The sequence below is a fragment of the Phytophthora infestans genome, genomic scaffold, assembly GCF_000142945.1.
Source record: "Phytophthora infestans T30-4 supercont1.7 genomic scaffold, whole genome shotgun sequence".
NCBI classification, from domain to species: domain Eukaryota; phylum Oomycota; class Peronosporomycetes; order Peronosporales; family Peronosporaceae; genus Phytophthora; species Phytophthora infestans.
The window spans coordinates 1,777,014-1,778,735 of NW_003303752.1; positions in this window are offsets into that span (position 1 = coordinate 1,777,014).

Here is a 1,722-nt window from a genome sequence, read left to right on the forward strand (position 1 = left end):
CCAAACAAACCGTATATCCGTTGCTAGCGTTGGGAAGCGTCTGCACGAGGGAAGCCGTAGAGCTCGCGGAAAAACGGAGGCAAGTAAAAAGCGGCAAAGAGGCCCCACAACAATCTCCGACGAGTCAGAAAACAAGACCCTTCGAGCTGCAATCGAACGCTCTACCACTGAGCTACCCGCGCGTCGAACCATACCTACCCCCTTGCCCAATTCACAAAACAAACGCGCACACACCTCACAAACCGAACGGCCACGTACGCACGCACACACTCTCTACCGACATCATGCACACCCCCAGACAGTTTACTTTCTATTACCCAACATGCACATCGTACTATGCACACTCACCCCTTCGAGTCCGATTCACTTCTCCTACTCCGACGCGCGATACAGACAAGCACATGGATGGCAGATGGACGGATGTCCAAGCGACTGAGCGTCTTGACCGCATCGCGACGCAATCACTAAGCCAACGAAGTCAACACTGACCGGTGGATCGACTGTCTGAGATTCCCCAATGAGCCAACAGAGGCTACATCGAAAAGAAGATAGCCGTGTTCCAAACAAGCAGTATATCCGTTGCTAGCGTTGGGAAGCGTCTGCACGATGGAAGCCGTAGAGCTCGCGGAAAACGGAGGCAAGTAAAAAGCGGCAAAGAGGCCTCACAACAAGCTCCGACGAGTCCAACAGCAAGACCCTTCGAGCTGCAATCGAACGCTCTACCACTGAGCTACCCGCGCGTCGAACCATACCTTCCCCCTTGCCCAAGGCAAAATACAAACGCGCACACACCTCACAAACCGAGCGGGCCACGTACGCACGCACACACTCTCCACCGACATCATGCACACCTCCAGACAGTTTACTTTCTATTACCCAACATGCACATCGTACTATGCACACTCACCCCTTCGAGTCCGATTCACTTCTCCTACTCCGACGCGCGATACAGACAAGCACATGGATGGCAGATGGACGGATGTCCAAGCGACTGAGCGTCTTGACCGCATCGCGACGCAATCACTAAGCCAACGAAGTCAACACTGACCGGTGGATCGACTGTCTGAGATTCCCCAATGAGCCAACAAAGGCTACATCGAAAAGAAGATAGCCGTGTTCCAAACAAGCAGTATATCCGTTGCTAGCGTTAAGAAGCGTCTGCACTATGGAAGCCGTAGAGCTCGCGGAAAACGGAGGCAAGTAAAAAGCGGCAAAGAGGCCTCACAACAAGCTCCGACGAGTCCAACAACAAGACCCTTCGAGCTGCAATCGAACGCTCTACCACTGAGCTACCCGCGCGTCGAACCATACCTTCCCCCTTGCCCAACTCAAAACACAAACGCGCACACACCTCACAAACCGAGCGGCCACATACGCACGCACACACTCTCCACCGACATCATGCACACCTCCAGACAGTTTACTTTCTATTACCCAACATGCACATCGTACTATGCACACTCACCCCTTCGAGTCCGATTCACTTCTCCTACTCCGACGCGCGATACAGACAAGCACATGGATGGCAGATGGACGGATGTCCAAGCGACTGAGCGTCTTGACCGCATCGCAATCACTAAGCCAACGAAGTCAACACTGACCGGTGGATCGACTGTCTGAGATTCCCCAATGAGCCAACAAAGGCTACATCGAAAAGAAGATAGCCGTGATTCCAAACAAGCAGTATATCCGTTGCTAGCGTTGGGAAGCGTCTGCACAATG